We start from the raw sequence: 16226 nt of genomic DNA, 5'->3' as shown, positions 1-16226 counted from the left end.
CAACCTGGCCTTTCCACTTCAGAGCCTCTATTACCACTTCATTATGTTTCGTAGACACAATCATGGTAGCTTGGTCACAACCATTTTCTGCTCTAGCATATGTGATGTGAGCCTATGTGATGAGTTATGCAGAGCAGACCAGGGGTGTCAACAATAGAACACTAGATGGATTTGATATAATGAGGAGCTTTACACAAGCAAAGGTCCACAAGCAAATCCTTAAACTGAAAACCATACTAAACCACCACAGTCTGTAACCTATCTGGGCTATTAATACCATGGGGACCGTGTTAGAAATAGGATCTCTAGTTGGCAGAGGTATGCACCCTGTCCAAATAGGAAGCACTACTCTAGTCAGGGAAGTTCACATACACTGCCTAAATAAACCTGTGCTCACCTTCTAGTAGCTTGGCACAGAGCAGTCAGGCTTAACTTAAGAGGCAATGTGCAAAGTATTTGTGCAGCACTTATTACAGTAAAACAGTGAAAAAACCACACCAAAATAATCCACTTCTGTTTAGAAAAATAGAGCTTGATTTATTCAAACAAAACAAGACCAAAACAATCTAATAAGTCGAACCGGAGTTATGAATTTTTAAAGAATATCTTGAAATCTAGTGCCAGGATCTAACAGAGCCGTGCCGCACCAATAACCGGACCCCATGCAGCAATCATTGAGATGAAGAGTTTCACTCAAGACTCCAACTGCCCAGGAAGAAAGCATCCATCAACGGATGTAGAGCCCCCTGAGACCCATTTTGTGAGTGGCCCACCTGCCCTTAAATCACCTCTCCAAGCTGCCGGCTCCTGACCGCAAGGGCATCTCGATGCTTGCCGCCCGGCTGACCTATCTACTCTGAACCCAGTCCGTCCAGCCTGGGTACAGACAAACTGTGCTCCCATAGTCCTGAGGCCCTTGATCTGCTCCCTCAAGTGGGACCCCTTGGACTTACCTTTAAGTCCTCTTGTGCAGTGTATTTTCAGGTGGCCCCATTCTTCATAGCGCACCACCTACCAACAACCTCAGCACCCTGCTCACGGCCGAATCTGCTAGTGGAACATTAGACCTGACCTTGCTAACTAGCAAAATCCAAGGGGTGAACCTTGAAAGTTGACTGTACGATTTTGCATGCATTTAAGTCTTTCTCCCCATTGACTTCAATGGTGCGTAATTGCGCACAAAAGTGATTTATTTTGAGAACTCAAAAAATTCAGAACTTTAAAAGTACTTACTGTAAAATGAATTTCTTGGTCTGAAAAATTCTATACAACAAATGCTAAGCACTACTTTCTGGTAAGCATTCGTCCACAGTACCAGAAAGAGCTTTAGTATCATCTACTTTTGCCTCTGTATACCAATCTGGGTCTCACTGGACTCTCTGCACAGTATTCATTTTAGTTCAGTGTAGGAGCTGACTATATTTAGTTAGTGCACTATATAGAGTCAGCTCCTACACTGTATATCACCACCAGGCAAACCATGGCAGTAAGGGACAGTAAAAAACACAAAAGGTACCCCTCACCATGGAAGCTAACTCCCATGGCGAGGGAAGCATTTTAAAAACAAAATCAAAACTGGAAACAGTTTGGTTCAAGGCTCTGTCATCTTGACAAAGCCTTGCACCATACTGTGAAAATCATTGACAGCAACCGCTGTGATGGAAGTTCCTATCAATGCTTTAGAAATGACTATCAGCTTGGCGGTCATTTTTACTTTTGGCAGGCGGCATCTCTGTCAGGGTGACAGCTTGACGGGGAAGCAGGCTGCCCTTCGATGTATAATTCAGCCCCATAATTATAATGTAGCGGTTATAGCATCATATAAAGTATGATCTGATGATGCAGTGTACAAGTGGGAGAGGCACAGCACATCAAAGTCCCACTAACTGCCACTTTTGCCATTAGCATATTAAAAAGGGACAATCGTTTTAAGTCATCCCAGGTAACACTGCAGAAGAAAGCCCTGGAGGCACCTGATTGGCTTAAGAAAAAGGATATAGGAACATGAGCCTGAGGGAATCCAGTAGCACTATTGGTCTGTACTCAGCACAACAGGTGTGCAGTTTAGGCTTTGTGCCGAGTGGAAACTTTCGATGGATACGCCCTAACCGCAGATTCTTCATCTTTAGACTATTCCCCAGGCACAAGACTGCACCCAGAAATTTCCAAAGCATTTCTCCTGTGTGCTGCTAGGTGGCACCATGCGGCTCCTTTTTGGCCTTGTTTCACCCAGAAGTGACAGAGCGGAGTTGCATATAAGAGCCACGGCTGCGCAGCAGACTCAGTTCCTTTATGTCTGTGCCTTCGAACACCTATATGGAGCTCCACTCACTTTTCATCAGTTGACGATTTTCTTCAAATTGAACTCCATTGTATAAGGTAACGATGTCCACACTGAAGACTACAGGGATCAGACCATGCCATGACTGCCAGAAACAGATGTAGGTAATGTACCCACCCAAGGTTTGTGCCTTTGGTGTTTGGGCTCAAACCATGACGTCAAGACGCGCAAAGAATGCGCCATCATGCATCCGAAGGTGGGCCGAAAATCAAAAGTCTCAGATCTCCCCTAAGCCCCACTCCAAGTTGAGGATGCAGCCCTTTCCTCTTTAGAGCGTGCTTCAGTGACAGGCAGTGGCAGCCGCCACAAAACAAAAGGGGGGTGAGAATTTAGGGGGAAATAATCGTTTTCAAAAATGTCCTTTGTGCTGTTGCTGCCTCCGACTCCAACGGCTGCCTCTGTGCTCTTCCAGCAGTCTCTGGTAAAGCACAGTCTCCCTACTCAATCCAGATGCTGCTGTCATGCTATGAGAGCAGCACCAGGATTGGTCTGAGCAGCCTGAAATGCCACTCAGACAGCGCCTGGGAGCCTGCAGCGTTTCTCCAACCCGGTTGTGCAAAATAGCTGGGTTGGAGAAATTGAAGTACGTATGTCTGTTTGGCCGGCCTAAGACGGCCGACCAAACTGACATGCGCACTTCTAAGTGCCCACCACTTCTCCCTGTCTTTGCCTGGCCCCGCCCCACCCTATTGCATACCTAAGCCAGAGCCAGTCACAGAATAATAATATGATATTGTTTTATTATCATTCTATTTTTCTGCGAATGACTCTGACGAGTGGGGCGATGCTCCTCCGCCACTATAGAGGACCAGCCCCTGGTGACAAGTCATATTCGCAACTAAATCATCTGGGAAGTTGAAGTTCAATTTGAAGAAGAAGCATAAGAAGTCAAAGCAGGACTCAACACCATCTCGCCACCCTCTTGTCAGAGGAAAAGTTGTGAGGGCATCAAAATGCTAATCAATTTCGCTCGTGATACCAAAATGAGGAGATGAATTCACAACTAGTCTCGATGAACATTGAATTCTCTGAGCTATTGCCAATTCCACAGTAGGTAGAGGCATTTAAGGAGGCCATGTTGCATATTTATGACACTCTTCTGGCTCCCTCTGGTGTGCCTTTGGCCCCATGAACTACAGGGGTCTTCAGTCGGGTTACTGCCACTGTGTCCATACTTAGTGCATTATGAGCCCCTGGAACTTGCTGCTGGTTGTGCAATTGCTCCAGTGCCGACTTCCACTCTAGCTCCAAGACCTGCACTGGTCCCAATTTCATACATTTTCATTGCTACAAGTGTGACAATTCAGACATTTCGAGGTTGCCAAAGCTTTAAGAATAGCTTGGGTGGCAGGTGTTAGTTGTTTTAATGTATATTGAAATAACAAACAACCATGTTGCAGCTGTCATAAGTGCAGGTTCCAGCAATTAAATACCGGTGCTGGCAATTAAGTGCCAGTGCCAAGCACCAGAAACCACTGGCTCAAATTAAGCACTGGTTTGAAGACACATAACTTTCCCAGTATGCTTTATATGTTAAGGAGAATGGGGGCCTGATTTAGGACAGAGTGTAATGGAATGAAAACCCCATAATGAACTCAGTGGTTTTTGGAAAACTCCATATATACATCTTCTTGGTGAAACCACAAGCACACTAAGGGGTCCATTAGGATGTCGGGCGGTGGCAGTGCCGGCGGTGCGGAAAAATGCATTTTTACGCCCGCGAGCAGCGGTCCTCACGGCCGCCACATTAGTATGGCCAAACATAGCCTATTTCCCATCCGCCACAGTGCGCACGCCACCGTGTCGTTGGGAGCCAATGGAGACTTACCGCCGTGCGGAATGACGTCCGCCCCGCTCCACAAATTAGGATGCCCCAAACAAGCAGGCGCACCGCAGCGGAGAAACCACCCAACCAGAGACGGCGGAAGCTCGATAGCGGAGCGCGAAACTAGAGTCCCGGCCCACACCACCCGATCACGACCACCATGGATCCAGCTCTACACTTTTTCCGGTGCTGTACCTGCTACATCACCAGCAACTCAGGGACCACCGCGGACGCCACCGCAGGTACGCAATAACACAAACATAACACACAACACATGGGCTGACACAGGGTCCAAATCCACATGAGACACCCTGATGGGGACAGGAACTCATCAACAAGGGCACCCACACATCACCCACCTGCCACCAAGTCACCCCTCTGTATCGTGGACACACATCTCCCACGACCATGCAGCAATGTCCCGGTCACGTCACCGCAGCGGTAAACACAAGGGAATACATGCGCACAATGCAGAAGGCAGGGCAAGGCATGGGCAGGGCACAAAGACCACAGGGCCAAACCCCCTCCCTCCACACACTAGCACACCCCATGAAGGCACATGCCATGTGCCTCTCCTGTGCACCCCCATGCACAACAAGCCAGGTGAATCCACACCCTGCACCACACAACAAACAACCAGGGAGACAGCCACTGCAGGAGTGGCTGCACAGGAACACACAACACACAGCACAGTAGCACAGGGCCAGGGAAACACACACACCACCACAACACCACACTCAGGGAAACAAAAATGAATACAAGCACCAAATGAACACATACAAGGAACAAACATCCAAATGGACACACAGCCTGCATAGTCACACATACATACCACAGACTGACACACAGACACATACACACCCCACATGCCAACAGCAATGGAGCACAACAAATAGGAAAGCCAAAGTGGGCTGCACACAAATGGAAGGCCATGGAGACACACAATAAGCATGTGTACATCACATGCAAGACAAGGAACAGAGAAAAACACCCTCAGACCATCAAAGCACACATGGCTGGTACAGTCAGTGAGGTCAAACCACAGACATCACAGTGCAACAACACAGGGAGACAGCAAGGCAAACCATGTATAGGCACAAGGACGAAAGGAAGGCCCTGAAGTCAAACTGTGAATAGCCACACATCTATACAAATACTTCACGGGAGTACACCAGCAGCACTACACACAGGGCCCATTGACACACTCCAAGACTGAAAAACACCAGTAGGAATCTACACACATACCCCCCTCACACCAGCAGCACACAACACCAGTGTCAAACACACTGAAGGCTGGCAATACTTGCCAGTCAATACACACACAAACAATCACACATCCTGGGGGTAGCCACAAAAATCACACACACACAGGGATGCCACAACAAACGTCTGCACAAAAACAACTGACAAACACATAACCCAACAGGAACACACTCAGAACCACAACAAGAACAGACATGCCCTGTGCAGGTAAATTGTGGAAAGGCAATGGGAGCACAGACGCAACATGAGTGCACAACCTCATCACTCAGGAACAATGCACAAACAACATACCATAACACACACAAGAAGTGCACTATCACAGAACAACACAGCCACATCAAACAAACAACAGATGCACATGCAGATAAAATTACATAGCAAACACAGCTGGACATCAGGGGATGGACACCAAGCAATGACAAGGCAACATACACACACAGCACTGCATGCACCACAACAAGAAGTGTGTGCACACCAAGCATACCAGCCACACACAGACATGAGTGACAGAACATCAACCCACACAACACCAATCAGCACAGCACAAAGACAATGGCACACCCAGAAAGTGAAGCAATAACACAGCCAACACACATACATCCAACACAACACCAACAGATGCACAAGTCTGGGACACAAAGGTGGAAACAACTTGACCAGAGTACTGGGCAGTACACACAGTTGAACTGCAGAGGAGCAACCATGACTGACAAACAGCACAAGAACATCACATACAACCCATTGGTGAAATGCCCTGAGTGACACATTGATCCTGGCCAAAGAACTGTCACAAATGAAGTGATGGGGAGGCACACATACATGTAAACCAAGGGGACAGCTGACATCAAAGTGAGTGTACTGCATGTCAGTAGGGGACATGGCAGGAGTGTACCATCCACAAAGAGAGGGAGTGCAGACCCACAATGGGTCGGCATCTGAAGCACAGATAGGGGATGGTATGACAACACACACAACATGCCATACTGGAGGCAAAAAGGCACCATGTGACAGCAAAGCATGAGAAAACACAACCACAATGGCAGTGTGGAACAGCAGGTCTGCACAGTCTACACAAACAGTAACAAGACACATGGATGTGCAAAAAAACACAACACTGACTTGCCAGTCACACACTCTGCATACTCACAAGTGACAAAAACAACAAGTAGGAGTCAGATAGAACTGCAAGGACACATCAACACACTGCACAGTGCACAACATACAACTCACACATGTGCATACAACCACATCCACAGGGCTGAACAATCAAAACAACAGGCATACAACTCCTGGGTGACACTTGTGTGTAGTTGACAATGCAGGGGCATGCACACATCAACACTCCTGACAAACTCACCCCCTTCACACTGCACACTTCCTGACCATCCAAGAGCACACATGGAAAGTAAGCCATGGGACTAGGATGACTGGCCATCACAACATGACCACACACATACATCAATGGGCACACATGAAGGAAGAATACACATACATGAGGACCCTGGCCAGCCTGCCTGCAATACTGTGTGCAGAAACCCACTCTGTGCTGGCAGTGCCCCCCAACCTGACATGTGTACAATATAGCCAACATGATCAAAATAAGAAAATGACAACTGCTTCCCAAGTATCTGGGTCAGGAAGAACTGAAGACCCTGTCACCCCTGTAAAACATAAAGTAAGTGAGCCCAAACATTGACTATGATGAAGTGGCACACAGACCATGTGGCACAGTAAATCATATACACACAGCAAAAATAACTATATTCAGTAAAGACACTGACAAAATAGACAGCAGGAGTGTGAGACCGGCCTCGTGGCGTGGATCCTCCCGACCAGCCAGCTACCCTGCAACCACGCCGAACCTCGATGTTACAGCCTCCCGGCCCCCGTGGGCCAGCCTCCCGAGGGCCGGCCAGATCCCCAACACGCATGCCCGGCTGAGGGAGGGCGAAACCCCCCCAAAACCAGACCGAGAGGCGCCGATCGGGACACACCTCTGGTCTCTTCCCCGAGGGAGGTTCGATCGACCACCAGGCTCCCGGTGAGCAGGCGCCTCGCCCGCTGGGTGTCTGGAGTCCCTCCGGGACCCCCCTGAACAGATCAAAGGACCAGAACCCCGACACACCGCCCCCAGGCACCAGACCCCTCTCCACGAGGACTCCGGACTTCAAAGAGGAGGGGGAGTATAACAAGGGGTGCTGAAGGGATGGGAAGGAGAGAAGACCTGGACTGACGAGAGCCGGCTGACGCTGTCGCGGCTCCTCGAACTCTGAAACATCTGAGCCCTGCTGACGCTGTCGCGGCTCCCCGAACTCTGAATCATCTGAGCCCTGCTGACGCTGTCGCGGCCTCTCGAACTCTGAAACATCTGAGCCCTGCTGACGCTGTCGCGGCTCCCCGAATTCTGATCCATCTGAGCCCTGCTGACGCCGTCGCGGCTCCCCGAACTCTGAATCATCTGAGCCCTGCTGACGCTGTCGCGGCTCCTCGAACGCTGAAACCATCCGAGCCCTGCTGACGCTGTCGCGGCTCCCCGAATCCTGAACCATCTGAGCCCTGCGGACGCTGTCGCGGCTCCTCGAACTCTGAAACATCTGAGCCCTGCTGACGCTGTCGCGGCTCCCCGAATTCTGATCCATCTGAGCCCTGCTGACGCCGCCACGGCTCCTCGAACCACGAACCTCCGGTGCCTGCTGAGTGACTCGCGGCCCGCTCCTCCAAGAGAACCGGCAGAGATTGCCGAGAGAAGCAACACCCCCTCAGCTCGAGGAGTGAGAGCTGTGCGGCGGGTACTCCGCAGAGACACTGATTCAAAGACTGTCCCGCTACCCCTTACCCCTCATTACGAGACCACTGCCGCTTGTGGCACAAATTCTGCTCCTGCCTTCCGGATCATAAAGATTCCTATAACCTATGATAAAATCTATTATCCTGCAAAGAACTACTGTGTGGTGTCCCTCTATCTGAAACGAGTAGTGCAGCGTGTGCGATCCTAGGTACGAGACCCTTCCAGGAAGGGCCTCCCCGCTCTTGCTCGGCCGAACTCGAGGAGAGGTGGGTCTCCGGGTGGTCAGGAACGTATTCCGCAACCTCCCGGGGGAACGCTTTCCAACATTGGTGGCAGCGACGGGATCCGAGCCAACACCTAGAGATCGTGCAGTAGACGGCTAACACACTACCCAGAAGAAATGGAAGGAGAAACGTACCTAGGTGCCGCCGGCACCAACCCGAGCACGACATTCCGAGAGGACCAGTTGGAATCTTATACGCACCGAGAACTGAAACAATTTTGCAAAGACCTTGCAATCGCTACCACCGGACTAAGCACGAAAGAGGACTTCCAGGAAGCATTAAGAACCTGGGTCGAGGCGGGGACTCCCCAGACACAAACAGAAGGAGAGCCTCCTAACGAACCCCGAAGCAGCCCGGGGAGGAACGGCGCCCCCGAGGGGGGCCTATCCCCAGAGGAAATAGCGGACCGAGAAAGAGGTCGCAACCACGAACTAGAACTAGCAAAATTGAAAATCGAAGGAGAGATAAAGCTGGCCGAAAAGAAGCTGGCGGTAGAACAGTTACGCCTACTGTTAGACTTGGGGGTCTCTGGTTGGCGCAAGGTTGTCCTTGTGTCAAGCAGGAACCCTCTCCTCTATGTCAGGGCGCAGGATAACCCCTCGTGAATGACCCTTGCTCACCCTCTAGGTGCGTGGCGTGAGCAGCCAAGGCGATTCCTCAGGCGTTGTTGGTTAAGCACTTACAATTGCACACACAGTAAATACATCAATCCCCCCAGAAACGGACACCAGACTTGGATATGTAGAAAAAAAGCTTCTTTATGTAAAAATAGGTATATATATCTCAGCAGACTTATCACAAGACCTAATAACGTTTTCGCTATGCCACCAGGTTGTAAAGCAGGCAAATGTTCTTTGTTCGTAGTTTCAAATTAGATGCTTTGTAGTCTCTCGCAAATGTTACTTGTGGTTCCAGTACTTACAGAGGTCGGCTCCTGCGAACGGGGAAATAAGGCGTTGCGGGCCCCGAGCCCGATACTGGAATTCTTAAGAACGTGTAGTTGCTTTTGGGAGTCGGCACGGGAGGGTGCGACTCAGCAGTGATGGGGGCACCTTTGGATCCTCTTGAGCAGGTGCGTGTAGGCAGGCAGGCGCGGCCCACGACCCTCAGCACGGCGGTGCGGGGGTCTCCTCAGCGGGGGCGGCGCGGCCTGATCTCAGGGCGAGGTCGCGAAGCGGGGTCACAGGGCACGGTCCGTGCAGCTGGGGCCCGGCGGGGATCACGATCGTCGGACAAGAATTCCGGCGGGAGGGGCGATGGCGCTTCAGCGCGCTCCAATAGCAGGCGGTGGCAGAGGTGCCGGCGGCCTAGCCCGGTGTAGAGAGCGACTCCGGTCGGAGCGAGGCTCTCAAGGGGGGCAGAGGCAGGCAGGCTCCCGAGTGTCACAGCCCTAGGAGGGGCGATGAGGGGCGCAGTCTTCCTCAAGCGGGATACACACACGGCTCGAGTTTCAGGACGAGCAAAGGCACAGAGAACCCACTGGTCCTGGGGTTCAGTTCAGGGGGCAAGCTCAGATCAAGCCCTTGGAGAATGTTTAAAGCACAAAGCAGCAAAGTCTTTTCGGTAAGTCTCTTCCTCTCCTTTCTCAGCAAGGCAAGCAGCAGGCCAGCTCCTCCAGCGTCTTCTTCTCCTTCTAGTCGGGCAGAGGTTCTTTGTGGTAAAACAGGATTCTGATTTCTTAGGAGCCAGGCTCCTACTTTTATACAGTGATTCTTTTGTTCTTTAGCGCCAGGGGATCTGGGCCTGGCCCAGTCCAGTTCTGGAGCACTTTGTTATGGTGACTCTGCTCTTTCCTTTCAGCAGCAGGGCAGAGACATCAGCCGCTCCGCAGGGGGCGGCGCCGGCTTTGTGGTGGCAGAGCACAGGTCTATTCAAGAGTCAAGGTGTACTCCTCCCACCCATCCTGGTGTCATCTCTCTACCCACCACCTGGCAGCCAACCTATCTCTGGGGATTCCCCAACCCTGCTTCTTACTGTTGCTAGGCAGAACACACACACACAGCAGAGGCGGACTGAAATGGCCAGGTCAGTAAATACTAACTTTCTAAAAGTAGTATTTACAAACCCAGGATATTAAAATAAACTTCACTACAAGAAGTATTTTATTATTCTGAGTTCAGGCATTCTAAACTTGACATTCTACCATGCTCTCTGAGTCCACTGGGGTCACAGCGTGTAGTGACTCCAGCAGCCCATTCTGGCCTATGGAGAGCAGGTAGCCTTCAATAGTGAAAAACGAAAATGGCTGTAATTCACTACTAAGACATGCCACACACATCGGGGCATGTCCTACCTTATGCCTACAATGCACCCTGCCCTTGGGCCTACCAGAGGGGTGGCTAATATGTAGGTAAGGGAAGGTTTAGGGACTGGCAAGTGGGGGCACTTGCGCAGTCAGCGCGACAGTCCCAGACTGCACGCAGGGTCTGCGGTGGCAGACCCTAGACACATTTTACAAGGCTGCTTCTGTGGGTGGCACAACCAGTGCTGCAGGCCCACCAGCAGCATTCGCATTTACAAGCCCTGGCACTCCTGGTGCACTTTACTAGGGGCTGATAGTAAACCGAATAAGCCAAACATGGACACCAATCAATGTATACATTTTACCATAGGGAGAGCATATGCACCTTAGCACTGGTCAGCAGTGGTAAGGTGGCCAGAGTCATAAAACAGCCAACAACAGGTCAGAAAAAATACAGGAGGAAGGCAAAAAGTTTAGGGATGACCCTGCAAAAAGGGCCAAGTCCAACACAACCCCCTTCCAGCCAAAACGCAGGGTAGACCAATCACCACCGTGATGGTCTTCCCTGCTTGGGGCGATAGAACAAGGACCTGGCCCGCAACTGCAGGGGCAGACTCCATTTCTACGCCAATCTGAACCTATCGGACTCCCTCTGTCCATTCTCTCAGGGCCCACCAAGCCAATCCATGGGGAACCCTTCTCCTCACCTGTGGACACCACCTGTGCAGCACCTAACCTTAACTGGCCCACAGGTGTGTCCCAACAGACAGACAGCAAAATGCTACAGTGGCCACTGACAGTAGTCAGGGATGAGACCCAGGCCGTATGCTTCTCAGGGCTCTCACTCCTCTGTGGCGCCAGGGAGCGGGGGGCAGTAGCCCCAGGTGCTTGGCACCCTTTGTCCATTCTCCCCCTTGTCAGGTCAGGTATGACATCCTGGCACTGACCCACCAGCCCCAGGACTGTACCCGGCGGCTGGACCCAAGACTGTGGTGGCCTCTCCCACACCCAGTCCTTCTCCTTGGGGCTCTGTACCCTCCCACCTGGAGTGGTACCCCCTTCCAGAATTGCCAGGGCACCTGGGGCAGGTGTCCTGCGCAATTCGCCCACCAGTTCAGGTGTTCTATCCTGCAACTGGGCGTCCAGGTCCGGGGGGACACCCTGAACCTGGCCCTCCAACCTAGGGTCTAAACCCTTCAGTTGAGCCGGGGTCAGAGGCGAGGACTCCCTCCCTCTGCACCCCCTTCCAGAGTACTGCCCACTCCCAACTGGCGTGGTACCCCCAGAAGCAACATGGGTCAGGACACTGATTACATTAGTCCCACCCTCCAGGTCAGACAACACCTGAACCTGGCTTCCCAACCCTGGGACCAACCCATGCGGCTGAACGCTCGCCTGGCGCACCAGGACTTCCCGGGGAGCACGCATGCCCCCCCTGAGGGTGACACATAACTCCTGTGTCGTGCGACAGTCTGCCTGGCGCTGATCTCCCGACCCCTGTCCATCTGACAGTGCCTGAAGGTCCCCCAGGACAGAAGTGGTGTCACCATGGTCACTCACGGGGGACGCAGCCCTTCTGGCTGGCCCCTGACCCACTGGTTCTTCCACTGGGGACTCTTTCCCCCTCTCACTCCTCAATCTGGACCTCTGCACCCTCCCAACTGGAGCGGTACTGCCAGACACCAGAACAGATGGAGGCCTGCTTACAGACACTCCTAGCTCACCAGACACTAGGGGATCCCGAACGACGGGCAGCCCCTCAGGACAGACTAGGCTCCCCACCTGGTGTTCCCTCAAAGAACCATCCAAGCTCTGAGACTGAGGTTGGGCACTACCGGGACATAACCCATTCTCACTCCTTCCCCTTACAGACAGGACATGAGGCCCTACACCCCTCTCACTATTACAGGACCTAGCTGGGCTACTCTGAGCCACTTCCACCACTCTGGGTTGGAAGATACCTGAACCACTCATCGTGGGATCACTCCCCAATGCCTTTCCAGACCCTCTGGACTCCACCAAAAGGTCTGCCTCCAATGTGAGCTCCCTGCGGTCAGAGAACTCACTCTCCAACAGGGGTTGGCATAGCTCTGGAAAACAGGGACTTACAATATGCTCTCCCACAATTGGATCACACAGCCCCCTAGCAGGGTTAACCAAGCTATCCTTCACCTTACCATCCAGTGCCTCACACACGTACTCCACACCACTCTCCTGAGACTGGCAAGACAGTATCTGACTGTCTGTGTCCCACAACCCACACTCTTCTGGGCGGTCTTCACACTCGCCCACCAGGACTTCAATGTTGGGGGAACCCCTCTCCCTGTACCTCTCAGCTAGAGTCAGTAGAGTGTCCCTCCCTCCACTAGGACTATGAACCCCTGCGCCAGTTACCCTATTCCCTTCAGGGATACTGCGCACTACTGGAGCTACCTCATGCCCTTGAACCTCCTGGTGTATGTTAACCCCCTCCTTCAAGTCAGGCGCCACATCTCTGGGTGTGCGTACTACTTTCTCAGCACTGTAAAACTCAATATTGCTGCCACCAGAGGGAGAGCGGTCTAAACTCTTGATCTTGAGATTCAACTCCCTCATTTTTAGATCATGATCCATTTGGCGTTGTTGTGCCTCCAAGGCCAACTTCTGCTTTTCCATTTCTATTTGTCCTGCCAACTTTGCCATCTCCATTGCATGCACCCTGTCTGCTGCCCTGTCTGCCAGCTCCTCTGGCGACAGGACTCTGCGGGGCTCCCCAAGGTTGTCGGGTGGAACGATGTCCCCCGCATTCTGTGGGTCTCTTGACTCTTTCCAGGCTCTCAACGCCTTGAGGTACTGGTTCCTCCTCTTGAATCCAGTATGGGGAACTCTGAATTTTACACTGTAGCCTTTCAATTGCTCTATCGTGTAGCCTTCCAGTCCCTCCCAATCCACCTCATCCATTCCAGAAATCACAGAGTGTGCTCTTCCAGCAGAGAGCGAGCCAGGCATGGTTGCAATAATGGCAGATGTCTCAACAAAGTTCAACAATGAAAACCTGTGGCTGCGTTACTTGGTCTGCTCTCTCTATCTGGTGATTAATAATTCACTGTATGTAAATTACAAATGCAAATCCAAAATCCCAGCCGCTGCCACCAATGTTAGACTTGGGGGTCTCTGGTTGGCGCAAGGTTGTCCTTGTGTCAAGCAGGAACCCTCTCCTCTATGTCAGGGCGCAGGATAACCCCTCGTGAATGACCCTTGCTCACCCTCTAGGTGCGTGGCGTGAGCAGCCAAGGCGATTCCTCAGGCGTTGTTGGTTAAGCACTTACAATCGCACACACAGTAAATACATCAATCCCCCCAGAAATGGACACCAGACTTGGATATGTAGAAAAAAAAGCTTCTTTATGTAAAAATAGGTATATATATCTCAGCAGACTTATCACAAGACCTAATAACGTTTTCGCTATGCCACCAGGTTGTAAAGCAGGCAAATGTTCTTTGTTCGTAGTTTCAAATTAGATGCTTTGTAGTCTCTCGCAAATGTTACTTGTGGTTCCAGTACTTACAGAGGTCGGCTCCTGCGAACGGGGAAATAAGGCGTTGCGGGCCCCGAGCCCGATACTGGAATTCTTAAGAACGTGTAGTTGCTTTTGGGAGTCGGCACGGGAGGGTGCGACTCAGCAGTGATGGGGGCACCTTTGGATCCTCTTGAGCAGGTGCGTGTAGGCAGGCAGGCGCGGCCCACGACCCTCAGCACGGCGGTGCGGGGGTCTCCTCAGCGGGGGCGGCGCGGCCTGATCTCAGGGCGAGATCGCGAAGCGGGGTCACAGGGCACGGTCCGTGCAGCTGGGGCCCGGCGGGGATCACGATCGTCGGACAAGAATTCCGGCGGGAGGGGCGATGGCGCTTCAGCGCGCTCCAATAGCAGGCGGTGGCAGAGGTGCCGGCGGCCTAGCCCGGTGTAGAGAGCGACTCCGGTCGGAGCGAGGCTCTCAAGGGGGGCAGAGGCAGGCAGGCTCCCGAGTGTCACAGCCCTAGGAGGGGCGATGAGGGGCGCAGTCTTCCTCAAGCGGGATACACACACGGCTCGAGTTTCAGGACGAGCAAAGGCACAGAGAACCCACTGGTCCTGGGGTTCAGTTCAGGGGGCAAGCTCAGATCAAGCCCTTGGAGAATGTTTAAAGCACAAAGCAGCAAAGTCTTTTCGGTAAGTCTCTTCCTCTCCTTTCTCAGCAAGGCAAGCAGCAGGCCTGCTCCTTCAGCGTCTTCTTCTCCTTCTAGTCGGGCAGAGGTTCTTTGTGGTAAAACAGGATTCTGATTTCTTAGGAGCCAGGCTCCTACTTTTATACAGTGATTCTTTTGTTCTTTAGCGCCAGGGGGCCTGGGCCTGGCCCAGTCCAGTTCTGGAGCACTTTGTTATGGTGACTCTGCTCTTTCCTTTCAGCAGCAGGGCAGAGACATCAGCCGCTCCGCAGGGGGCGGCGCCGGCTTTGTGGTGGCAGAGCACAGGTCTATTCAAGAGTCAAGGTGTACTCCTCCCACCCATCCTGGTGTCATCTCTCTACCCACCACTTGGCAGTCAACCTGTCTCTGGGGATTCCCCAACCCTGCTTCTTACTGTTGCTAGGCAGAACACACACACACAGCAGAGGCGGACTGAAATGGCCAGGTCAGTAAATACTAACTTTCTAAAAGTAGTATTTACAAACCCAGGATATTAAAATAAACTTCACTACAAGAAGTATTTTATTATTCTGAGTTCAGGCATACTAAACTTGACATTCTACCATGCTCTCTGAGTCCACTGGGGTCACAGCGTGTAGTGACTCCAGCAGCCCATTCTGGCCTATGGAGAGCAGGTAGCCTTCAATAGTGAAAAACGAAAATGGCTGTAATTCACTACTAAGACATGCCACACACATCAGGGCATGTCCTACCTTATGCCTACAATGCACCCTGCCCTTGGGCCTACCAGAGGGGTGCCTAACATGTAGGTAAGGGAAGGTTTAGGGACTGGCAAGTGGGGGCACTTGCGCAGTCAGCGCGACAGTCCCAGACTGCACGCAGGGTCTGCGGTGGCAGACCCTAGACACATTTTACAAGGCCGCTTCTGTGGGTGTCACAACCAGTGCTGCAGGCCCACCAGCAGCATTCGCATTTACAAGCCCTGGCACTCCTGGTGCACTTTACTAGGGGCTGATAGTAAACCGAATAAGCCAAATATGGACACCAATCAATGTATACATTTTACCATAGGGAGAGCATATGCACCTTAGCACTGGTCAGCAGTGGTAAGGTGTCCAGAGTCATAAAACAGCCAACAACAGGTCAGAAAAAATACAGGAGGAAGGCAAAAAGTTTAGGGATGACCCTGCAAAAAGGGCCAAGTCCAACACCTACAAGGAGAACTTGAGGAAAAGAAACGACAAAGAGAACACAAAGAAAGAAAACTCCAGCTAGAGCACGAACGTAGCCTGAAGGAGATCGAGCTCAAGGCTAAA

This window comes from Triturus cristatus, chromosome 4_2 (assembly GCF_964204655.1).
Source record: "Triturus cristatus chromosome 4_2, aTriCri1.1, whole genome shotgun sequence".
In the NCBI taxonomy this organism is placed as follows: domain Eukaryota; kingdom Metazoa; phylum Chordata; class Amphibia; order Caudata; family Salamandridae; genus Triturus; species Triturus cristatus.
Note: the sequence above shows the minus strand (reverse complement) of the source record.